General features: G+C 36.0%; 2 non-coding genes and 1 pseudogene across 2 annotated transcripts; all 3 read left to right on the top strand.

Moving 5' to 3' along the window:
* The first annotated feature begins 1,933 nt into the window (after positions 1 to 1,933).
* Positions 1,934 to 2,034, top strand: LOC133303824 (U6 spliceosomal RNA). The gene has a single exon (XR_009750519.1). It is a non-coding gene; the product is annotated as a U6 spliceosomal RNA (small nuclear RNA).
* An 11,913-nt stretch (positions 2,035 to 13,947) lies between these two features.
* On the top strand, positions 13,948 to 14,143 carry LOC133303822 (U2 spliceosomal RNA). Its single transcript, XR_009750516.1, has one exon. It is a non-coding gene; the product is annotated as a U2 spliceosomal RNA (small nuclear RNA).
* A 732-nt stretch (positions 14,144 to 14,875) lies between these two features.
* On the top strand, positions 14,876 to 14,970 carry LOC133303820 (U6 spliceosomal RNA; annotated as a pseudogene).
* The last annotated feature ends 11,642 nt before the right edge of the window (positions 14,971 to 26,612 follow it).

The raw sequence follows: 26,612 nt of genomic DNA, 5'->3' as shown, positions 1-26,612 counted from the left end.
ATTCATTGGTATTCAATTAGAATTTTAAAGGATTGAAAAATAATCACCTGGTATTCGATTAGGATTTTAAAAGATTATTTTAGAGTTCGTCCAAATCTATTGGTATTCAATCAGGATTTTAAATAAAGAAAAAATAATCTTGTGGTATTCAAAAATTTGAAGATTTTAATGGATGTTCTATTGGTGGATTTCGTGAGATATTTTAGTGAGAAATATAAATAAGATGTCTTTCTCACAATCTCATCCAACTCCTAGAATTTCTTGAGATTTCTCTATTGTGGTGTTTTCTTCTTCCTTTGACAGGTCGACCTGCTCGAAACCAGGTTCCATTACGGGAGCTTCGTCAAAGCTCAAAACCAGTAGAACTTTGAGCTATTTTCATCACGAAATAACACAGAAAAAACAACCCAACAAGATTTTAATTTAATCTATCTCAAAAACAACAAATTTTTTAGCGATTTTTGATAGTTTTTGGAAGTTTAAAAAATAATTTTTCAATCTCTTGGTTGCGATTTTTCTTGGCACAAAAATGTGTAATGTGCGATTTTTGTATTAAAATAACATAAAACAATGAGAAAATAATATGGGAACAAAAATCCCCCAAACCAATTTTTGTTTTACATCAACAAATCAAGATCTATTTAAAGAAAGATTGAAACTTTCATAATATATATGTTTCATAATAATACATTCATGAACGAAATTCTTTCGCTATAGGAAACGATTTTAAACAATTTTCGTATAAATAGATCACTAAAAATTTGTTTTTCAAAAGCCTCAAAGCAATTTAAGGTTTCAATGTATCGATTGAAAATAATTTGAGAAATTTTCTAAACTTTTATGTAATAAAAACTAAAAATTCGTATTCAAAATTTTCTTGTAATACTCAATGAAAACATACATATGATATATGACTAAAAAACTATCATCATATAAAATAAAAACCCCAAGATTTACAAGATTAATTAAAAAAAATTTCGAACGAAATTTTACTAATCAAGAAAATTATATTAGGTTTTAATTTTTGTTATTAATATGATTGCTTTTTTTGTTATTTATTATTGACCCTTGTAATTTTGAATATTTATTAAAATTTCATTTGATTTTTAAAATCTTATAAATCCATATTGTCCTTTAAAATCCAATATTTTGAAATCTTGATTGTAAATTTTTATTTTATACTTTTTTTTAAAAGTCCCTCAAATTTTAAATGGCTTTTTAAAATCTATAAAAAAATTTATCTCAATTTTGTTTTTAAATCCTAATCTAATAAACCTCTTTAGGAGACCGAGGGAATTGTATAAAATCATAAAAATAGCAATAATGACATGAAAATACGAAAGAGAAGTCAAATCAAAAGCAAGGCTCGAGAGGAATGTAATCAAAAGGTCTACAAAGGTAGCTGCACATACCTAGTTATATATACACCACCCATTTAGTCCCAAAACATAATTTATAATCTAAATACCCGAAAAACATTAATTATAAAATGGGAAAAGTATTTCTCCAGTCACTGGAGATAAAGTTATCTCCAGTGAGCTCAAAACGATGTCGTTTTGGGTTATAAGATTAAAAAATTATAATGATAAAGATCAATATAACCCTGCAATATATTCTAATTACAAAAACACCTTGATTTTCATCCCAAAACGAAGTCGTTTTGAGCTCACTGGAGATAACTTTATCTCCGGTGACTGGAGAAATCCTTTACCCTTATAAAATACAGTGAAATATTAGTACGTTTCTATTGGCTTGCTTTGAGGAAAGCTGGAAGGAACTTGTTCATCTCTCCGATATGCATCTTGTTTGCCTCTGGTGAAGGCTGAGCAGGATTGTGTATTATGCATTTAATGTTTGCACTGTTATTAGTACCACATTGTCTACAGTCATGAATATTGTATTGTTTATATACAAGAGAACAACCTTTAAGCTTGTCCCTTTGGGGAAATCCGATAAAATTGAAACGATAGAGAAGATTAGCACGGCCCCTGCGCAAGGATGACACGCACAAATCGAGAAATGGTCCAATTTTTTTTTCGATTTCTCCGAATTCTATTGTTCTTTGGATTTCTCTGTTCAGGTGTGTTTCTTTCTCTTGCAGTTTGGTTTCCCTGTTTGTTCCTAATATTCTGGTCACTAGGGGTATTATTTCTCTGTTGAATTTGGTTTCCTTGCTACCTTATATGATCCTTGGTGTTTTATTTCAACGAGCATGGTATTGTTATAATTGATTATGTGATAAACTTACAGTTAATTGAGCCCACAGTTTGGGAATTTCTTTTGCAATTCATCACATCCAAATGTTTCAAAAATGATTAGCTGCTTATGCAAAGTTCAAAGCTTATGACTCTAGATTAGGTAATGGAGCTAGGCTATGTATTTCACGTTTATGTATTACAAGATTTGTCACATGCAAACTTAGCACACTGCACAGAACTTAAATATTAATATAAAGTAAAATTTTATTGTAGAGGAAAGAGGGAAAGTAATATGGGAGGACATGAGATTGCCTTTTACAGTTTGGTTTCCCTGCTTGTTCCTATTATTCTGGTCACTAGGGGTATTATTTCTCTGTTGAATTTGGTTTCCTTGCTATGTTATATGATCCTAGGTGTTTTATTTCAACGAGCATAGTATTGTTATCATTGATTATGTGATAAACTTACAGTTAATTGAGCCCACAGTTTGGGAATTTCTTTTGCAATTCATCACATCCAACTGTTTCAAAAATGATTAGCTACTTATGCAAAGTTCAAAGCTTATGACTCTAGATTAGGTAATGGAGCTAGGCTATGTATTTCACGTTTATGTATTACAAGATTTGTCACGTGCAAACTTAGCACACTGCACAGAACTTAATATTAATATAAAGTAAAATTTTATTGTAGAGGAAAGAGGGAAAGTAATATGGGAGGACATGAGATTGCCTTTTACAGTTTGGTTTCCCTGCTTGTTCCTATTATTCTAGTCACTAGGGGTATTATTTCTCTGTTGAATTTGGTTTCCTTGCTATCTTATATGATCCTGGGTGTTTTATTTCAACGAGCATGGTATTGTTATCTTTGATTATGTTATAAACTTACAGTTAATTGAGCCCACAGTTTGGGAATTTCTTTTGCAATTCATCACATCCAACTGTTTCAAAAATGATTAGCTGCTTATGCAAAGTTCAAAGCTTATGACTCTAGATTAGGTAATGGAGCTAGGCTATGTATTTCACGTTTATGTATTACAAGATTTGTCACATGCAAACTTAGCACACTCCACAGAACTTAATATTAATATAAAGTAAAATTTTATTGTAGAGGAAAGAGGGAAAGTAATATGGGAGGACATGAGATTTCCTTTTACAGTTTGGTTTTCCTGCTTGTTCCTATTATTCTGGTCACTAGGGGTATTATTTCTCTGTTGAATTTGTTATTGAAGACAGTGGGTGATATTATATCCCTGATAGATTTGAACCCATGTATAAAGCAGAGGAGGTAGATGATCAGAATTATCACTGTGCAATTATAAGATTAAAGAACAGACTTACTTGATATGTATGAAACAGACAGAATCAGAAGAATGAAAAATGCAGTATCAGAGGAGTAAAATCCCAGTCCACAGAACGTGTCTCCTTAAGACAATTTGCCCCCTCACAGATGCCAAAGGTTTATGGACACTTGTCTCTCAGGATAGAAAAGATTTCGTCTGAAGAATGGTGGCACTACCAATCAACAGCCCAAATGAACACAACAAAATGCCAGAGAAAGTCACACCGGAGTATGAACAGGAATATGCAAAACCAGAAGAAGAAAAATTCTGGCAGAGTTTCAGTGCAGAAAATCGGATAAATTTCTACAGGTGTCAGTGTCTATTTATAGACACTGACCGGTCACGATGAACAGTCGTCGGCGGTGAACCCCCGTGTTTGACGGCGGTGAACGGGTGCGACTGGTGACCGTTTTGATGAACAGGTACAACTGGTGACCGGTTCGGCGAGCAAACACAACCGGTGATCGGTTCGCGAAAGGGAAGAACCGGTTCGGTTCAAAATTGCTCAAAAAACCGGCGGGTAGAAACGTTTGGGTTCGAAGTTTTAAGCAATGGATACGTTTTCTCTTTCAGGTTACATAATTTGATTAAAGAATTGCTGGTAGGTTTTGTCTCAATTTTCCAGGAACTGTAAGTGATGTAATCTACGATTTTTCTACCTGCACAAAAAGCATCGTAAAGGTTTTGGTATAGGAACTCATCTGCAGTTAATATGACATCTAAGAGGCCCTTGGCATGATGTAGTTTTTTATTCATATTGCATATGCTTTAACGTTGCTAAAGTTCTTCATAACATTCCCTATCTTTTTCGCCTCGCATCTTTCAGTCCCTTGCTATTTTTTGGTTCATCACCGGAATTATCATGATTTTAATTCTTTTATTTGTAACAATGTTAGCCATTTGCTGGTTTAGGCCTATCATGTACCTCAGTTTTGACCAAGTCAAAACTTAGGCATCATTCATTTTCACAACTAATTAGGGAGACTTTCCATTGCATTGATTTCTTGCCCCCGATTCTGTGTTTACTACCTGTGAAATGTTGCAATAACGATCTTAAGTTTGGAAAGCATAAATGATTAAGGAATCTCTGCTCATGGGATCCAGTTTTCACCCATTACAAGATCTAATGGGGCTAGGCCACGGGAAGAAATATTAATTTGACACATGTATGAAGCAGTTAAAATGTACATTTGTAATAGGAAAAAGTGATTTAAATTGTGTATTGTTGGCGAATAATAAAGGTCCTAAGGGGCATTTGGTAGAGGAGATTTTTTTTTTATCCGAGAATCTCAATTTTCAAAAATATGAATTTTACATTCAGTTTACGATAATATCTGAAAATAAAAAATTTAGAAAAATTCATTTTCCCGGAAATCCCCAAGAATCTCGAATACCAAACCGGCCTAGAATCATTTACAATAGGGGTTTGTTGCAGCACTCCACAATGATTCCCCCCAGTCTGTTATTTAACCAATTTTTATTTAGATCATCTGAGCTTCTTAAAATTTCACCTGCAGGAGAAGAGTGTCCCTGGTTCAATGTATAGAATAAATTCCAATAATACAGGTGAAACATTTTCAACTAAAATAATAAAGAAAAATCATTGGGGAAAAAATACAAAATGAAGTAAGAGAGACTGAAGAATAATCGAAAGGACTATAATGCTATAAAGACGTTTTTAGTTTGGGAAAACATGAATATTTAGGAACCTCTGGTCATGGCATGGGTTTTGTCCTAAATCGGGTTATGCATTTTAATAGAATTCAAAGAACACAGAGAGAAAGAGTAAGAGAGAGAAATGAAGAAAGCCATTAGAGAACTCAAGTAAACAGTGAGAATGATATATTCACGTTATGTAACTAATACACAGGAAGCTCATTTATATAGAGCAACAGTAACTAACTTGTAACATACTAGTGAGAGTATAATCGGGTGTAGCTACCACACTAATGGACCTGCAGTGGATCCTTGATAAGCATACGTGGATAGAAGCATTTTTATATGCTAATATGCCCTCTCAAACTCAGGAGTTGTGGAGTGGATGAACATCCAGAACTCTGAGTTTGGTTTGAAAGTCAGCAAACATGGGAGCTGATAAAGGCTTGGTAAGGGTATCAGCCAACTGATCAGTAGCTGGAACATGTGACACAAGCAGGTCCTTAGAGAGGACACGTTCACGAACAAAGAAAATGTCGAGCTCCATGTGCTTGGTCCTGGCATGCAGAATCGGATTGTGAGAGAGAGCCACAGTACTGAGATTGTCACAAATAATTTGAGGAGTAGCCAAGGGAACACATAGTTCACGAAGAAGTGATTGAATCCACAGAACCTCAGAGGTAGCAACAGCTAGGCTGCGATACTCAGCCTCTGTGCTTGATCTAGCTACCAAAGTTTGCTTTTTGGACCACCAGGACACCAAGTTAGGACCGAAGAAGAGACAGGCATCCAAAGTTTATCAACGATCATCAGGGTCAGTTGCCCAATCAACATCACAAAAAGAGGTCAAGGAGAAAGGACATTGTGTTGGAGCAGGTTGAAGCACAAGGCCATATGAGATAGTGCCTTTGAGATATCTAAGAATTCTCTTGACAGCATGCCAGTGATCAAGAAGTGGTTGAGCCATGAATTGACAGACCTTGTTGACCGCAAAGCTGATTTCAGGTCGAGTGATTGTGGCATATTGGAGAGCACCGACAATAGACCTGTACTGATAAGGATCATCAAAGTAATTGGAGCCATGTTTAGTCAGTCTACAAGTAGAAGCCATGGGAGAGGCAATGCTCTTGGCTTCTGACATATTGGCCCGAGCTAGAAGGTCCTGGATATACTTCGATTGAGATAAAGATAGACATCCAGAGGGATGTCTCTTTACTTGTATACCCAAGAAGAAACTTAAGGCACTAAGATCCTTGAGGGCAAATTGAGAGTTCAAATCAGTGACCAGTTGATTGATAAAGGAGGTATCATTGCCCGTGACAATGATGTCATCTACATAAATCAAAATGTAAATGCATCTGCCGTTATGACAAAACAAAAACAGAGAAGGGTCACAGTTACTTGATTTGAAGCCAAGGAGAATCAGTGCCTGTTTGATTTTATCAAACCAAGCTCTAGGAGCTTGTTTGAGACCATAAAAGGCCTTATCCAACTTGCAAACTAGCTTTTTATCAACAGATTCGAAACCTGGAGGCTGTTGCATAAAAACATCTTCAACTAAATCACCATTAAGAAAGGCATTATTTATGTCTAGCTGCCTCAAAGTCCAGCCACAAGTAAGAGCTAGAGTAAGCATGATTCTCACGGTTACAGGCTTAATAACAGGAGAAAAGGTTTCGGTATAATAAAAACCCTCTTGTTGATGGAACCCTTTAGCAACCAGCCTAGCCTTGTACTTATTAACGGTCCCATCTGAATTTTCTTTGACCTTAAAAACCCACTTGCAACCAATAATTTTTCTGCCAGGATGTGGTGAGACAAGATGCCAAGTTTTGTTGGCCTTTAAAGCTGTGAATTTAGCTTGCATAGCTTGTAACCAGTGAGGACAGGCCAAGGCTTGTTTGACAGTGGTAGGCTCCATGTGAGTGAGAAGGACAAGAGACCTTGCTAAAGACTTGGACCTTGTAATAATGGACTGAGAAGATGAGGGAGGACTAACAGAAGTGGAGGGTTGGTATTCAGAAACAGAAGAGGGTAAAGGAGAAGATGAAGAAGTAGAAAAATCAGAAGGAAAGTTAGGAGACATAACAGGAGTAGAAGGGGAGGGCATAGCCAATGGTAAAACAAGAGGATCAACACAAGCAACTGGATTAGACAAACCTCCTAGACTGTGAGAAGAAGATGAAACATCCACTGGTGATACAATTGGATCAGCAGGAATAATGGTATCAGAATGTACTTCTAGTCTTTGATCAACATGAGCAATTGGATCAGATTGTATTGTTGTTGCATTGATATTCTTAGGGGAAAGTGTCTGGTGGATATTGTATATGGGCATAACAGTGAAGGGAAGTAAGGGAGTGGGGGAAAAGGAGGCAGATAAGGCAGAGTTGTTTTTCCACAAAGGGAAATGGAATCTACCTTCATTGAATAATACATCTTTAGAAACAAAGATACAGCCATCAGGATTCTGGCATAGGTAACCTTTGTGTTTTGTAGCATAGCTAAGAAAAAGACACTCATGTGACCTGAATTCTAGCTTGTTTTTATTGTATGGTCGAAGAAAGGGAAAACAAGCATAGCCAAAGATTTTAAGAAATTTGTAATCAGGAATGACATTGAATAGCTTTGTATAAGGAACCTGAAAGTTTAAGGAGGTAGTAGGTAACCTATTGATAAGATAAACAGCTGAAATAAATGCATAATCCCAATATTTCATTGGTAGAGAAGCAGAAGACAGGATGGTCAAACCGGTTTCAACAATGTGCCTATGTTTGCGTTCAACAACCCCATTTTGATGGTGGGTGTGTGGACAAGCTATTCTGTGATTTATACCATGAAGGAGGAGATATTGTGTAAAAACCCTGAATTCCCCACCCCAATCAGTCTGAATTGATTTAATAGGCAGCTGAAATTGAGTGGTAATTAAAGAATGAAATTTTTTGAAAGTTTGAAGAGCATCAGATTTCTGTTTTAAAGGGTATATCCATGTAAATCTTTTGTGTGCATCTACAAAGGAAATACAGTACAGATATCCCATAACAGATTTCATTGGGGCAGGTTCCCACAAATCACTATATATGAGTTCAAAAGGCTTGTGGTAAACTGTGGATGAAGGATGTGATGGTAAACGATGGGCTTTACCAATGCAACAAGCAGAACAAAAATCCTCAATTGTTTTATTATGAATAGGTATATTACAGACTTGAAGTACAAACTTAAGAGCATCTTTGTGTGGGTGTCCTAATTGACAATGCCACATAGAGTAAACAGAATTTGCTATTTCATATGGCTGATTATTAGCCAATGAACTATTATTACAATCTGAAGGCACAGTAGCAGAAACAACATTACAGAGAGGAGTAACTGGACTTGAAGGATGCAAGGAATTAGACTTGTGACAGGAACTGGTTGGTGACACACACTGAGTTGAGCTTGGATGTAACTTGATGTTGTCAAATTTATAGAGGCCACTAGAATCGAGAGTTCCTTCAAGTAAAACCTTGTGTGACTCCTGTGATTTAACAAGACAGAAAGTAAGATGAAATTCAAAGTAGACAGAGTTATCTTGTGCAAATTGGCTAACACTAACAAGATCTTTCATAATAGAAGGCACAAGCAAGAGATTTTTCAGGTGTAGATGTGTGTGAAGATCGAGTGGTGAAGTAAATAGGGAGGAACCAACTGCTGCAACTGTCAAACCTTGGCCATTTCTTGTCATGATTTGGTCAGCACCACTGAGCTGCTGGCTTTGAATTAAGTTCGATGGATTTGAAGTAACATGATGTGTAGCCCCTGAGTCTGGATACGATTCAAAGGCAGGTGTAGATAGAGATCCAGAATGAGCAACAACCATAGCTTGTGGTTGCATATTCTGAGGTCGAATATACTGAAAAGAACGACCTTGTTGAGGCATGTGATTCATCTGAGCTTGAGGAAACATCTGAGATGTATTAGTAGGAGGTGGAAATGTAGGAACAAAATTATCATCATATCGATACCAGCATGTATGGTCATCATGTCCAAATTTGTAGCACAACTGACATTGCACATTTGATCTACCTCCATAACGTCCTCTACCTCTAATGTTACGTCCTCCATAACGTCCTCTACCCCTGTTTGAGGAGTATGAGTGTCCAGAGTGATCTGAGTTATGAAATCCAGTTCTCTGTCCTTGATCGCGTGAGATAGATGAAAGTGCATTGCTGTTAACTCCATTGTTATCAATAGTATTCTGTTTTCCAACTTCATTTACATGCTATGTCAGATTAACATTTACCGAATCTGAAAATAATGTTTCAGATTGCTTAGCAAGGATTTGTTCATGAGTTAGTAACTGAATGCTAAGATCCTCAACAGAATATGGATTTTCACATCCATGAACAGTAGTAATAAAAGCAACATATTCAGATGGTAAACCTCCAAGCACAATATCAGTTTGTTCTTCATCACTTATTGGACTTCCGATAGCTCTTAGTGAATCACAGATACCTTTAATACGAGAGAGAATTTCTTTAGCTGTTTTCGAGCCTTTCTTGATCGAGTGAAGTTCTGAGCGCAGAAGTCTTGATTTAGATTTCATCATACCTTGAAATAGCTTGTGAATTTTGTCCCAAGCTTAATGCGAATGCTTTACTCCAAGGATCTCATTCGCTATTGACTCAAAGATAGTTGAAAGTAGCCATGACAGGAGCATTGAATCCTGAGATATGCTTGATTCTGTATTCTATTAATTCGATCTTCTTCTGACTGAAACTGAAGTGGAATTTTTGGATTCACTAAGAAACGATGCATTTGATGAGATGTAATAATCGGTTCAACAATTTGATTCCAGAACAAGTAGTTTTCTTCTGTTAACTTCACTGCAATCTGTTGATTGAACAGTTGTGGACTTTTGATTTTTGTTGCTCGATCCTCCATACTCGACTTTGCTTGTGGAGATGAACAGTGATGTACTTGTGATGGTTCCGAATCTGATGGAGAAGAAGCTGCTGCGAAAGTCATGATGAACTACACTATGGATCAGGCCTTCAGGAAGAAGGCTCTGATACCATAATAGAATTCAAAGAACACACAGAGAGATAGTAAGAGAGAGAAGTGAAGAAAGCCATTAGAGAACTCAAGTAAACAGTGAGAATGATATATTCACGTTATGTAACTAATACACAGGAAGCTCATTTATATAAAGCAACAGTAACTAACTTGTAACAAACTAGTGAGAGTATAATCAAGTGTAGCTACCACACTAATGGACCTGTAGTGGATCCTTGATAAGCATACGTGGATAGAAGCATTTTTATATGCTAATACATTTGACTTTGAAATTTGTAAATAGGTTCTAATTCGAGTTCAACTGGTGTTAAACTCGTACCGATTTTTAAAAAAAAATAAGGTTTTGTGAAAATTTTGACAAAATTCTTGAAAAACACCACCATTGAGATTTAAACCTAAACTATGTAAATTCCAACTTATAACACTTACTACTAATTTAACTCTAATTATTAGTTAAAATGTTTTTAATTTTATATTTATTGTTTTTTATTTTATATATTTAATTTAGGATTTGCTTTTTCTACAGTCAATATAGATAACTTATTTACATTGAGCCCAAAATGACATCGTTTTGAGGCGAAAATTAAGGTATTTTTGTAATTATAATTTATTTCAGAATTATAATAGTTTTTTTAATTATAATTTTTTAAATTTTCAATCAGAACGATGACGTTTTGGGAACGAATGTAGATAAACTTATCTATATTCACTGTAGAAACGTTAAAGCCTTTAATTTATATGGTTGAATACTAGTGACTCATTAACTTAGTACCTGATCAAGCTAATCACCGGTTCGAGTTTGATAATACTAGTTTCTAGGGTTTAATGAAATGGGAACATGCATAGAGGTCTGTACACATTCTCCAAGTAATAGCTTCTGTGTAATCATTTATGATATAGAAAATTGTGTTAATTATACTCTTACATCAAAAGAATGAAAGTTTGATTTCTTTCTAATATATTTAATTTTAAAATTTAAAATTCAACATGATAATAAAATTAATTATACATACTTTTAAAAAATATTTTTTTTCTCTTTTAATTTTTATTATATACATATATATATATATATACATTTAAAATATTTATCTTAAGTATTTTTTTAAAAGTTTCTTGTACGAATCTTTTTTCCTTTTTGTATCATTATTTTTAGTTCAAATTTTAATTTACTTTATTTCAAAGTATATTTTTATATTTTTAAATCCTTTTTCGTTTAATTAATAAAAAAAGTGGGATATTAATGCACATGTCTGCCACTAATTAATGCTGAACTCTTTTCTTTAGGTCTTTTGATTTTTCGATTAATATGAAAAAAGTATTCAATGTTTTTTAAAATGAGGGTTAACAATTCTCATGTAAAAAATATTTGAAATTTAATACAGTTGTCTCATACTAAAAGATGTTAAATTCTTTTCCCATCTATACCAACTTCAAATTCTTTTCACTTCACACTTATCAAATTATCTCAATAGACATAATACATACATTGAAATTTTTACTAATAGGTATAATTGTTTTCCACTTAAGCTTCTTCAAACAGTAAGTCACCGCTTATCTTGCCAATGAAAATCACGTCTCCACCGCCAATTTTTTTGGGAAGAATTAATGTTTAATTATGGAGCTTGGTTTTCGAGATTCTCTAAAGAGTGAGAAGAATAACACACCAATTTGAAAATTTATAGAATATTGGAGGGTTTAATTATATTTGCATCGAAGATGGTGGGCTTGTCATGGAAAAGCTAAAGGTCACGTCACTTAGATAACAACTAATCACTCCTCAGAAACTATCCATATATTGATTATTTTAGAAAATGAATATTAAAAAAATCTTTTTTCAAAAAATAATTTAATAAATGCAGAACGTATAGTGATATAGTTGCTGCAATTACTAATGCAGAACGTGTAATGGTATAATTGCTGCATTTTTGTTCTTTTTTAGACCCAAAAAATTAATTAATCCCAATAAACATAATAATAAAATGCCCCCTCATATTTTTCAAATTAAACATGTTACATCATTAATTTATATAATGAGTGCTAATATAGCACTCGCTATGAGTTACATCTCCAAGAAAGTTATGACTGTGCGTGCTTTAAAATCTGTTTGTAGGTAACATATACCATAAAAATCTGTTTGTAAGTAACATATATTATAAATGGGGTGCTATCTACATTAACGATAATTGATTAACATAACAAAGTAAACAACTCGAATTGTAGTGTAAGACAAGAGGAACATATTATAAATGACTCTACAAAAATTAAAAACGTATCATTTTAGTTTTAATCTTATTAAACTTATAAATAAAATATAATGAAATAGATTAGCAATTATTATTAGTAAAATAAATGTAATGAGTCTCGTATAATTTGGGTGTACAATCCGAAGCTACAAAAGATTCTATGGTTTGAGAAGGCATGCCTAGGTGGCTTTTCGAATGAACATGCCCAAAACGCAAGAATAAAAATCAAGGCTCACTTTGGGATCTTTGATTCGAAACATATGCAATTGAAATAACAAATAAAAAAAAATCACAATTGAAAAACTAAAAGAAAGTAACTCATATCTTCTTCTTCCATCTAATATACTCACAAACCATTCTTCTTCTTCTTAACCTTAATTTATTGATAATGTTGGTTTTGTGGTAGATTGTTTGCTTTCACTATTATAAAGCCTTGATCTTTTAATTTTTCACCATTATGCATTTTTCGCGTTTTCCTCATTGATAACCCTGAAACATAAGCATAAAATGAAAAAAAATTATAAAAAAATATCCCTAAATCTTTTTTCAACATTTTGAATAGATTGATTATTTGCCAAAGTTTATTTGCCAACATTTTTTCAACATTCACACGAGTTTTCTACATCTATGCATTTCACCCGTTAAGACCTGGATATGTTTACATCCTTATTTGCAATTGTGAATTTGAACCTTGGCTTCAATGATTGCAAGTTTATAAGCTCTATTATGCAACATCATAGCATTGCTATTGCTGGGTATATGGCAACAGCTTTTTCATTGTTATTTTCATATAAAGTTGTTGCTGCTCATGTCCTGATTTCCATCCCGAACAAGTCGATTGCATCATGAATTGCTCTTAGGTACTAGTAAGTTTTATTTAATATAATGCCAATTGAAAAGGGCAACTCACTAGCCCATCCCTGCGATTGCGAAGAGTGTATGCTTTTAATTAATTTTTTAAATATTCATTTTTTATAAGTACATTCTATGGCAGTATGCAAGTTTTAGGCATAACTAGAGTGTACAGTTACAATTTTATATTGTTAGTAGCTCTGTATGCTGCAATTATTCACCATTTTGATTGTCCTGTGCAAGTTTAAGAAAAAGATAGGCTGCAAAGGAACTAAGGGAGCGTTTGGTACAGGAGAAATTTTTATTTGTCCAGGAATCTCGATTTTCAAAAATATGATTTTTGCATTCAGTTTACGATAATATCTGAAAATTTAAAATTTAGAAAAATTCAGTTTCCCGAGAATCTCTCAAAATCCCACGTACCAAACCGCCCCTAAAAAAAGTTAGAATAGACTATATTCATCATATAAGAATAATAGGGAACCTTTGTAATCTTGCAGATACTTTTGACTACTCAGCTGGTGCATAAGAGTACCACCTCGGACAGTCGAAAAAGCAATAGAGAATCTAACAGCTATAAAAGCCACAGTAAGACGCTTCACAAAGCATACCTTTCTCGGCCTTTTGGCTAAGATCAAGTGTAGTATCTGTTCTTATCAGTTTAATATCTGATACGTGGACCATTGGTTCACATGATATTAAATTTGTTTTTTGAGGGGGAGATTCCATCACAGTAGCTTGCTATTGGGTCTCTCAAGTGTCGCCCATGCTTTGCACTACAGCACGGGCCTGGCGCACCCCACCAAATCCGAGTTCAATAATTTGCTTTTCTAAGTGGACAGTGTAAAATGGTGATATTTATGTGTGGTTCTGTAGGCAATCTATTCCTGTGATAATTTTGTATATAATTGTATTTTTGATTTCAACTTCTGAGTAAGTATATTGTTTTATTATCCTTTAATCCTATCGTTCTGGTCGCTAGATTTATGTCGCCCTTTTCAGGCATTTTCGTCTGTGTCCATGCTTACTTGTGAAGTGAGCACACTGCACTCCTTTTAGACGAATGCCACACTGCTAGGAAGAGGTGCCTTGCGTTTTGATAACAATTTTGATACTGGGGGAAGTCTTCCTTTACAATGCAAAGATAATAATAAACATCTTTGAAACTAGGAAGCCATATGTTTTAAGGGTTTATATTTTAATAAAGTGTATCTAATGAAATATTTTGTCACCTTGATTCAGTTTGTAGGGAAGGATGCTACTGTTGTTTTTGACAACATTATAAAAATATTGGTAGCACGGTCTTAAATGTTTTGAGGTTCAGTGCTTATCTATGTAAAGATTCATTATTTGTCATATTGAATAGTTGATTAAAGAATCGCTGGTGGGTTGTCCTAGTTGTCTAGGATCTGGAAGTGTTTCCATCTACGATTTTGCTACCAGCTAAAGTGACATAATAAACTCTCTAGTTTGGAGAATTATTCTTGCTAAGAGCAGTTGCTCAAATTGCCCCACACCTGCAAAAGTTCTTGCAAGGCTTGTCCCTCTGATAAAATTGGAATGATACAAAGAAGAATAGCATGGCCTTGCTCAAGGATGACACATAAATTGAGAAATGACCCATTTTTTTTTTTTTAGATTTCTTGGTAAGGAGTTCTCTGCCAACTTTGGAAATCAAAGTATTAGCAAATGGCAGAGAAGATGCTTAAGTTGTTTAAATTGTGGGGAAGCCTCTTTTACATTGCAAGAGTACAAGTTTGTCAGATTACCTTGTATCATGGTCTCACATGTATGAGGTTCTGTGTTGGTGTATGTCAGGACTCATTATTTCACCATATTATCCAATTATTAACCTTGACATGTTTTGTATTTCCATAATTAGCAAATGTCCCGCCTATCATGTGATGTAGTTTTGAGTTGACTACTTTGATAGAGGCATCATTCATTTTGAGATTCTGTGGTAAACCTGTGAAATGTTAATGTAACAGTTTATGTGAGTCCTTTTTTTCTCTCATACATGTACAAGGAGAATTTTCTTTTACTGTGCGTTGTTCAACAACGTTGTTAATCCTCTTTGATTAGATTGAAGTACTGAGTTAATTCGGTTAACTTCTCAAAGAAATACAATCATGGCTAAGCTAAATATATAAGGGTAAGGCACCGTACAAGGATTATCTCCATCCTACACTTGTTAGTCGGGTTTAGCGGGAAGTGATTTTTTTTTTATACAATCATTGTTTGCGATGTCACTGCTGCATAGCTATTATGAGAGGGCTTCCGTGGAAAAGTTCCATAGAACAACAAAGTTAGACCATGGGAACACTCTTATTTATAATAACTAAGGATAGAGGTTTCCCCTTGAATATTTGAATGTTCAGCGTTACTTAGAGACACCAAATGATAGCATATATAACATGCAGCCAACTCTTAGCATAAGTTTCTCTCTTTCAATAACGTGCCTTATTAAAAAATGGGGTTTTGGTGAAACTTCGGAGCTTGTTTGGTATAAAAGGCTTCCTTATCCTCTTAACATATTTATTTAACATATAATTTATGGGTAGATTAATTTGTCAATTCCTATTCTAATATATTTTCTCTTTCATTTTCATCATTGTCAATTTCATTATGAATAATTAGGACTCTTTCACATATAACACTTGAGAAGATTCAATTTCGCTTATAATACGAACAATATAATTTAGTGACTAATAGGATATGTGGTTGACATTTTAGAAGTGATTGTTGAACAATGTTAAGGGAATGACAATATTAACCACGATAGTAAAAATAAATGAAAAACAATATGCAAAAATGAAATTTGGAGATTATAAAGAGAGTGATGTAATTAACATTACTAAAGTACTAGCATAAGCACAAAGAAATTTGTATCAATGATAGTTAATTAAAAATTTAATATGGATAATTTTGTTGCTTTTATGATCTTACCTGACTTAATTGGATTTGTCGAGTAATAGACGAAGTAGTGGAAATTTTTTTTAAAAAAATTGTGTAATAATGTTAAAAGTATCATCTTTCTCTAAATAATCTATCTTCATTCTATGCTCAATTTGCTTAAATTTTGAATATAACAATAAAAAATGTAATAGTATTAGATTATTTCACAAAATAGAAAACAATTGAAATGTTAAAGAAAAATGAGAGGAGTTATATTGACAAATTTCTTTTCTTACAAACTTATAAACTATAATAAATATGACTAGTCAGGCTTAAATCAAGAGTGTATGACTCGTCAGATTTAGTGTAGTTTATATATTTGTAATAAAATTTTTTTGTCAATATAACCTTCTTCAAGAAAATATAGCAAATTCTATTTTAAAAAAGGCAGGTCAACCCTAAAAATAGTGTGGGTATTTTCTATATTAATATGACAGACTATTACAATGATGAGAAATTATTTTTTCATGTTAGTGGAGATTTTTCTCATGTTGTGAGGCATTGAAATTCGTGTTATTCTCTTTTTATTTTTTAACAAATGATGGACCATATCATTTGCTGTGTTTATGACATAAGAGATATTATCTCATATGATATGGGAAAAGAAAAGTCCTTAAATAATTGATACTTTTAGGGTTTTCAAGAGCTTAATAAAGTGGAAAGTAAATTATTTTAGAATAATGTTGCGTAGTATGAATTAATTTTTATGAGCTTAAATATGAATGATTCGATCTGAATATTTTTTTTTTCTTTTAGGCAGTTACATTTGAAATTTCACCATCCAGATACGGTTATTTAACTCTTGATTGGTGTGTGCCTGGTGATGCCAATGACTCGTGAATTGTTTGGCTTCTCTCGTAGTAACTTTAAGATAGAAGCAACGAATGTGGTCATAGCTGAATTGTGGGGTTAGTTTATCAGTTTTATGCTAATCTTTTGATGGAAGATCATTAGGTTGCCCTATCATCGCTCTTTAGCTTTGCGTTAATTTTGGGAGAGATGGTTTGCTTTCCTCTCTGCAGATGGATTAGAGTGGTTTAGACTAAATCTATAGAAGCCATTCTCTTCTCATCTCTAGCACTTGTGGAAAGAAAATTTTTTGTGACATGCTGGTTCTTATGGCAACAGAGGAATTCCACTGTACATGATGATTTATTTTCAAGAACTCAAGATCCAATCCATAGGATTCTGAGTTATCTTGCGGATATGAAAAAAAGTGGCAGTGCTGATCCATTCTCCACATTGCCAGAATCTTTCAATTATCCTGGTAGTTCTGGCCAGATGGAAGTCCAAAAAGGAGCAAAATTTTTTGTTGATGGTGCTGCCAACCTATCAACCCACATAGGTGGCTTTGTTTTCTCTTCGGATGGAGATTGGTTGAGTGGGTTCTCTTCCAACATAGGATCTTGTTCACCTTTGGAAGCTGAACTAAGGGATATCCTTCAAGGCCTCAAACTAGCCGGTGACTTAAAGCTCTCTGATGTCTGGCTTGGTTGTGATAGTAAAGAAGCCATTCTCTGGCTTGGTTGTGATAGTAAAGAAGCCATTCTCTGCATAGATTCTAAATTTGATTCGTGTGGATTCTCTTCATTAATTGATAGAATCAAAAAAGCTGCTGATAGTTTAGCTAAAATAGGCGTTAGCTTCAAGGGTGAAGAGTTGAGGGTTTTTTCCTCTCCCCCGTAAGCATTGAGTCTCTTTGGAATTTTTTCTGTTTAAACTTGCTGATGAAACATGTGTCTTTAAACATGCATTAGCTGTCTGTTTAGTGTTTCTAGGCTAGGTCCTACATTTATATCAAAAAAAAAAATTACACTCTCAATTTCACGAAAATTTTAAAAAAATAAAAAATTCTACCAAAAGTCTCTTTAAAAAAGAGAGAGAAATTTAGAAAAATAATATAGTTATAATAAAAAAAAATTAAAATGAGATGTCAAATCACCGCCAATGTGAAAACTGAAGAGGTAGAAGAGAGCAATCAATAGGTCTACAAGTCTAGATAATAATTAAGCTACCCTAGTTCTAATAGTTACATTTTACGGCACTCATTCTTTTATCCCAAACCATAAAAAATGCATTAAAATATTGTACTATTTTTATTTTTGTTTTGGTCTGCTTTGAGGAAAGAAATTGGCCTTGTTTCGAACAATTTTAGAGATGCTTCACGTCTGTTTCCGCTAGCGGAACTTGAGCATGTTTGGCAATAGTTACTCATTGGAGCTGCAAATTGTGTTCACACCGGCTGAAGTTATTACGGTACTAGTGTTTATAAATAAGTATGTAACAACAAGGCCACTCACAAATCGAGAAATGGTCCAATTTTTTTTTCCAATTTCTCCGGGATTCCACAGTTCGTTGTGCTTCCTTGCTTGTTCCTCTTATTCTTGTCACTTGGGGTATATTTTAACGTGTACGGCTTCTCTTTTCAGGCATTTTTATCATTGATATTGATAAGCTTACTAGTTAAGTGAGCATGTACCAAATAAAACCCCTCACTGAAAGTGTTCTATAATGTGTCAGATCTTCCTTTCTCTCTTTGCTATACTTACTTGAGTGGAAGATTTTATTGATGGAAATTATTTTTTTGATAAACATGGATTCTTAATCATATTTAGATGATCTTAGATTTCCTGCACTTTGAAGAACTCAACATCTTAAAGCCTTGTTTTTGCAATTCTCTATCCAACCATGCATATTTGTCTTAGACATATTTTTCCGGGGTTTCTATAATAGAAATATAAATCTTAGTGGTTATTGTGACTTAGCACTTATTATTTGGACAAAAACAAGTTTTTAAATAAAGGCTTTTTGGATTATCTTTCAGTACACAGTATACATAACATGGGCATCAACATTTGGGTGTTGATTTGGATTTGACTTGGTAGACTTGCACATTCCTAGAGATAAAGAATCAGATAAACCAAAAGTTTAGGCCTGTGCAGAATATGAATAAACTGAGGTATTTGCAGGCTATGCTGTGTGGCTTTGTTCTGGCCTTGTAACACTCTTCAACAGAACACTAAGTTTGGGGTGCATTCTCGACATCTATGAACCTGGATATTTTTGCATCCTTAATTTCAATTTTTGATTTGAAACTTGGCTTTGTTGATTGGAAGTTCATAAGCTCTGTTATGCAAACATTATAGCATTGGCTAAAGCTGGGTATATGGGTACATGGGTACACCTTTTTCATCGTTATTTACATATAAAGTTGTTGCTGCTCTTTGTCCTGATGTCCATACTAAACAAGTCGATTGCATCATGAATTGCTCTTAGCTCCTTGGTACTAGTAACTTGAAATTTAATCTAATGCCAATAGAAAAGGGGAACTCAGTAACCCTTCCTTGCGAAGAATTTCTGCTTTTAAGAAATTATTTAATAATTATTTTTTAAAAGTAGTTTTTATGTCAGTATGCAAGTTTTAAGTATAACTAGAGTGTTCATTTTCAATTTTATATTATTGTTGGTAGTTCAGTAATCCTTAATTGACCATTTTGATTTTCCTGTGCAAGTTTAAGAAAAGGTTAGACTGCAAAGGAATAAAGAATTTTAGGATAGACTATATTTCATATATGAATGACGGGCAAAAAAAAATTAAAATATTGTATTTAAATTAAATAATTATGCATTTAATGTTGTTTCGTAAAAAATTACACATCTACTGCACAATGTGACGCTAGTTTTGGGCGTCACATGTGACGCCCCATTGGGGCGTCTTCTCCATGGGAGAGACGCCCCAATGTGGCGTCACATGTGACGCCCAAAACTAGCGTCACATGTGTGCTTTATATATTTCCCCACCCCCTCCATTCAATTCACACCTCTTCTCTCACTCTTCATATCTCTCTTCTCCACCAACATTCCTTTATCTTTAATTTAGTATTTGAATTTTAGTTGTAATTCTATTTAAAAATGAGCTCAAATCCTGATTCTGTTCGTGTTGTGTTATATTACAATGGTAGGAAGGTAGAAGGTCGACGAGGTGTCATATTCGAAGGTGAAAAAAGGCCGACATGTATCCAACGCAACACAACCATTGGCGAACTGCATCAGAGAATTCGGCAGAAGTTAAGTCTTCAAGACAACCAATGTATCACTGAGATCACGACAAGGGTGTGGCAAGGTGATAAATACATTAGTTTGAAAGTGCTTGACGATGAAGACTTGGAGATGACAATGGAAGAATTTTGCAACCAGTCAAGGACATATTTTCTAGAGTTGTATGTCGACATCGTTGCAACAGAGAATGCTCCCATACCAGTGAGGTCAGTTTATTTAAATTCTTCCCGTCTTCCAGCTTCTCCTGCCGCTCATGCGTCTCCAGTTGGTATCTTTTCTGAGGGAGATGAAAATGATCCGACTTGGGAAATGCACGACGAAGATGACGATGAAAATATGGCAATGGAAGAACATCTTCTGGCGGAGGATGCCAGTGCTTCAGAAAGAGATGAATCTCGTGAGATGGGTGCGTCTGAAATTCCAATATTCCATCAACCAGTCGTCGTGCAAATGCCGCAGTTGAATGACGTTGCGTCTGCTCCGTTCGGTATTCCACAAGAAGGTAATTGTTCCCATTTGTATACTGCGTGAATAAATAACTGATTTAATACCTGAATTAGTAGTAAGTTCGTATTAAAAAATTATAATCCGCAATTGCAGGTGACACAGATGTTATTCCTTTTTGGGAAGGAATTCCGCATTATTCTTACATTGATTGGAGTTATCAGAGCGAACAAGAATCATGTACTGATGGTTCGGTGTCTGGATCGGCTTCAATACAAGGTCCGTGGCAACTGGGTGACATGTTATTTGTCAATCAAGAATTTGCGACAAAAAAAGATGTCCAAATGGAACTTAAGCACAACCTTATTAGGGAGCATCAAGAAGCCATTGTAATTGAGAGCACGCCTGCAAAGTTGTCCATGAAATGTTGTGCGTACGATCAAGGTTGTCCGTGGCGCGTAAGGGCGATCAAACCGGTGTTTCGTGAAAACTGGAAAATAACGAGATGGGGTGGAAAACACGAATGTGGGAATGAGCACATTTCTCAGGGTCATAGACAGCTCGATGCAGACGTTATTACAGATCTCGTGATAGGTGCCTTTTTGTATTTTAGATGTGTGATTGAACACAAATGTGTAATTAAATTCGTTCGATGTTATCGAGGCACTGATATCCTCTTCAATGCAGGGATGATAAAGTCTGAACCATCTGTGTCAATCTCTTTGGTGCAAGAAAGGATAACTGCTAAATATGGCTTTCAAGTTTCGTACAGAAAGGCGTGGTATGCGAAGCAGAAAGCGATGGCAATTCTGTACGGTGATTGGGAGGAATCGTATGCTTTTTTACCAAGGTGGTGCGAATACATGCTTCGCTTTTCTCCAGGTTCATTTTATCATATACAAACTAATGATCTTTATGCCGAGCAGAGCTTAGTTTCTGGAAAAAAAGTTTTTCATCGCATTTTTTGGACGTTTAGACAGTGTTGTGAGGCGTTCAAATTTGCCAAACCCGTCATCCAAATTGATGGAACACATTTATATGGAAAGTACAAGGGGAAATTGTTGGTGGCAACAGCCCAAGATGGTAATAATGAATGTTTACCGATCGCATTTGCCATCGTAGAAGGCGAAACTTTGGAAGCATGGGATTATTTTCTCGTTAATATTCATGCTCATGTGACTACGATGTCAAACATATGTTTGATATCCGATCGGCATTGAAGCATAATATCTGCTGTGGAAAATAACCCTACTTGGCAGCCGCCAAATACGTATCACGTATTCTGTATTCGTCATATTGCAAGCAACTTCAATCAAAAGTTTCGAAATGAAGATTTGAAGCGGATGTTAAAGAATTTAGGTATACTCATTGACTGAATGCTTAATTATTTCTTTCCATTATGACTGTCAATTTATGTTTAATTCGTTTATGTCCAATTTGTGCAGGTTATACTCCAGCAATGGTTGATTTTGAAAGGAATCTTGCGAGTTTCCGTGAAAGTATTCCTCAAATTGCTGAGTGGATAGATGCGATTCCTAAGGAAAAGTGGTCGCGTGCCTACGATATTGAAGGACGGAGGTACGGTCATATGACAACAAATTTGGCAGAATCTATCAATAGGGTTTTGAAGGGGGTCAGAAATATGCCTATAACAGCATTGGTTAAGCATACATATAGCAGATTGGTTGCATATTTTGTTGAGAGAGGAACAAATGCTCTTCCACAACTTCAATCAGCTCATCGTCACTCCAAACATGTTGTTGAATTGGTCAAGAAGAACCAGGTAGATGCAACAGGCCACCACGTTCGTGCATACAATGTTGAACATACTGTATTCGAGGTTGACGCAGGTTGGGAACGTTCATATTCTGTCAACCTCCCACAGAGATACTGTCAGTGTGGAAAGTTTAAGGCCTTTAAGTATCCATCTAGTCACGCCGTTGCTGCTGCGTTAAGTGTTAGGCAGAGTGCGTTCACTTACGTTGACGACGTCTTCTTGATAACTAACTTGGTCGAGGCTTATTCTTTTCCGTGGGAGCCAATCGGAAACGAGGAAGCAATACCTGAAATTACTGGTGCAAAGATTATTCCTGATTGTACTATGTTGCGTGCAAAAGGTCGTCCAAAGTCAACTCGCATCCGCAACGAGATGGATGAAGTTGAGACAAGCCAGCGTCGTATCAAGTGTGGACTTTGCAAGGAACGCGGCCATAATCGTCGGCGATGTCCAAGTCGTGGGAGAAACGAATGATTTGCATATTATGTTCATATTTTGCTGTTGGTTATGTTATTGCATGAATTGTAATGTCCGTTATGTTGGACTTTTTACTTTTCGTTTATGTATGTTTTTAATCTTGAATTATTAATTAGCTGATGCTGTTAGTTACCGTAATATAAATGTGCAAAGAACGATAACCAAAACATAGTGAATAGTCCAAATAATATAATAATGTAGCGTCCACAATATAACAACATGCTACACTCATATGACATATACAAAAGAACAAAATAATAACAATATGAAACAGTCCACAACATAGTGAATAAACAAAATGTCAATGAAACTAGGACCACGGTGGCCATGGCCTATGTTGTGCATCCCTATCTGGCAGTATACGTCTGTCCCAGACTGGGTCACCCTGATGCTCCTGTGGAGGTGGAGTGTGGAAGTCATCCATCGCCGCACGGATGAAATCATCTGATGGTCTTGCACTGCTGCCCGGCACATCAAAAGGGGTGTGTCCCTGACTGTGAGAATCTGTGGCTAGAGTCTCCCCACTGTCATGGCTCTCTGCAACAAGGCCTACAGAGCGATACAACTCCATCGTGTCCTCTGCAGACCAAAAGGGGTAATCGGCATCAAGTCCCTGTGAATAGGGCTGGAAATCAGGCCGTGAGGATGCCGGATCCGCTCCTGCCATAGCAATCGGACTAACCTGGAAAACTGGCTCCTGCCCGCTCATGTAAGGGTGCTCAGACGCCGCCTGACTAGGACCTGCCGCATACTGCGATCCGTGATGATAAATCGATTGTGACCCGTAAGTAGGACCAAATGCTGGAGGTCTAAACCATCCCTGATTCTCGACCACTGGTCTAGGTGCCATAATTGGGACAGGCTCAGCAGCAACTCTCTCACGTGTACGTCCTAATCCGCGTCCCTCACGTCTATTACGAGGAACATCCACGATCAACTGAGGATCAGGCTGAGTCTGCACAGGGGGTGCCTCAGGTCCAGGCTCGTCAACTCGTGAACTCTCACGAAACATCCCAATAATCCGGCCTATCTCCTCGTGGATATAATGTAGTCCAAATCGAGGAAACTCCTCCGCCGTTGTTGCATGATACAGCATTTCAAGACCGTCAATCTGCATATTACGAAAAAATGTTAGAAATGTGAAACAAATGTAAAATAAGTACAAAACTCACCATGCGCCCTATCTTTGCTGCCCTCGGAGATATGTAGCGCATTCCCCTCTCTCTGTACCACTCCATGTACGCATGATTAGGTGACATCAAACCATGTAATGGAGGTGGCAGTACAATATGCTGAATCCTAGTATTCCATCGATCAATGTGAGCCCTGAGCTTACGTCTCCAGTTCTCTTCAACCTTCCCCCGTAGAGTATGATAATGTATTCCTCTCAATTTTCTAGATTTTTCCGGGATGGGTTGATTAAGACCAAACTGTCGCATGCACCTATCCGGTTGACATGCCTCAACTGTGTGGAAGTAGATAATAGGTGTGGGAGCAAGCCACAGATACTGCTGCTCTGGAGTCACGTCAAGCCACTCATATTCTATATACGGCTGCCACACCACCTACAAACAAAATGTGAAACAATATATAGAGTTACAAAAAAAAAAAAACCCATAGACAAATAACAACACCGTAAGTATCTAACACCAAACCTCATCTCTACATAGTGTGTCCAATGTTGCCCGATAATGGGTGACCTCATGAGGTTTAAACTTTTGTACAGCATTAAACCTGTCAATCAAAAACATTATCAACCATACATAATCGTCCAAAATCAATAAGTATACAGTTAGTACATACATTATTAACCATACATTATCGAAATCAAATGAAGTAAATAAATCATACCGGCATCCATAATGTGTGCCCGACTCTGGATGAGGAGGAAGGGGTGGAGCAATGGGTGGGAATCGTATCCATGCCCAAATTTGAAGGAGAATATGGCAACCACCCATGTCGCTTTGACGGGCATCTGTCACTTCACACAAATTCCTGAACAAGTGTGTCAAAACTGCAGATCCCCAGCTGAATCGGCCAATGTCCTCAAATCCTCCACCTAGCAACGGGACAAGCCGGCAACCAAAATTGCTACCTCCAGACTTGTCCGCCAGCAACCAAGTCCCCAACATCCGGGCAATGTGGGCTTTTGTGAAGTAGATCTCGGCAGCATAATTCCCTTCATGATCAGTCCACCGGGTATAATGTCGATCCAAGAATGAGATGCGGAGGTCGCCATAATGATGGAACTCACCGGCCTCTGGAACATGTCCAAAAACAGCAGCACAAGCAGCGTGCCAATCCTCAGAGGTCGATCCGATGACGACAGTACCGTCGGTCGGCAAGCCCAAGATGCCTGCCACATCTTGTAAGGTGATCGTCATCTCACCTTGGGTCATGTGAAAGGTATGTGTCTCTGGTCTCCACCTCTCGACCAGAGCACTAATTAAAAATGTATCTATCTGTGATAAATTACGCAGTTATCACGTGTTAACGAATTTTATTATTTAATTACATAAATACAAAACGACATAAATAACATACCTGGATATGTTGCATCCTGGCAACATGTATGAAACCCGCCTGTCTGAGGTACTCTTCCACAACCTGTGGAATAGCACCGGTAGGTGGGCCCCCTTGTGGCTTCCCACGCCTCGTCTTAATCTTTCTTACATGTTCAGTATTCCACACTCGCTGTGAAATATGACCTTTCTGCGTCCTCTGACGAAGGACCTCCCACCTGTAGGGTCCAGGTATGATCCACATGCTGGGATCAGTGGGCTCTACATCCGAATCAGATCCCGAAGAAGATGATGACTCAGCCATTATCCTCAACTAACTACAAAGTTATGCACTCCCGCATTAATAACATCATACATACGAAATTTACAAAGTCTCTAACACTATTTATAAATCACTAATTAATATGCTAAACCCTAATACATAATTAAAAATCGGTAATAATAATAACTACGTAATAATAATATTACTATATCATTACAACATTCGTAGCATGACACAAAATTTCTAAGTGACTATCCTAATGTTCCAAGTCTCTAATATACAATCAATCCTAACATGTATTACTAACTAGCACTGTAATTTAAATGTATACATATGAGGTATTATGACCTTACCTACGTTGGCAGAGCTTCGCTACGAACCGCGGTTAGAGAGAGGTTGGAGAAAGGTAAGAGAGGTAAATGAGTAAGGAGTGAAAAAAGGAAAGTGGGGTATATATAGGTTGCACATGAGACGCCCTCTTTGGGCGTCACATGTGACGCCCTACTGGGGCGTCTTCTCTAGGAGAGAGACGCCTCACTGGGGCGTCACATGTGACGCCCAAAGAGGGCGTCTCATTGTGCAACAGATATGTAATTTTTAACAAAACAGCATTAAATGCGTAATTATTTTAATTAATTATATTATTTTAATTTTTTTTGCCATGAATGACGAGGAAGCTTTATAATCTTGCATAAGAGAGCCCCACCTCGGAGAAGAAAAAATGGCAGTAGAGCATTTGACAGTTATAAAAGCCACGGTGAGACGCTTTACACAGC

This window comes from Gastrolobium bilobum, unplaced genomic scaffold (assembly GCF_033153095.1).
Source record: "Gastrolobium bilobum isolate Gb01-03AN ecotype WA unplaced genomic scaffold, APGP_CSIRO_Gbil_v1 utg20970, whole genome shotgun sequence".
Taxonomy (NCBI): domain Eukaryota; kingdom Viridiplantae; phylum Streptophyta; class Magnoliopsida; order Fabales; family Fabaceae; genus Gastrolobium; species Gastrolobium bilobum.
This window is presented reverse-complemented; position numbering and strand designations above follow the sequence as displayed.